Here is a 309-nt window from a genome sequence, read left to right on the forward strand (position 1 = left end):
CGTCATCCTTGTTATTATCCTTATTATGTTTATTATTATTATCATTATTATTATTATTATCATTATTGTTGTTGTTATTGTCATTATTTCACTTTATGCGCTCTCTGAGAGCTTCTAGTTATTATTATTATCATCAATATCATTATCACCAACATTATTGTCCATGGTGGTATTATTAGCAGTAGCAGTATGATAATTGTGATGTAATGATGTAATGAAAAACAACATTATTGATAATAAAAGTTATGGGAAAATCTAACTAACGCTGCCATTAATACTAACAACAGTGATGATTATGATGATGATGAT

The sequence above is a fragment of the Penaeus vannamei genome, chromosome 10 (genome assembly GCF_042767895.1).
Source record: "Penaeus vannamei isolate JL-2024 chromosome 10, ASM4276789v1, whole genome shotgun sequence".
NCBI lineage: Eukaryota > Metazoa > Arthropoda > Malacostraca > Decapoda > Penaeidae > Penaeus > Penaeus vannamei.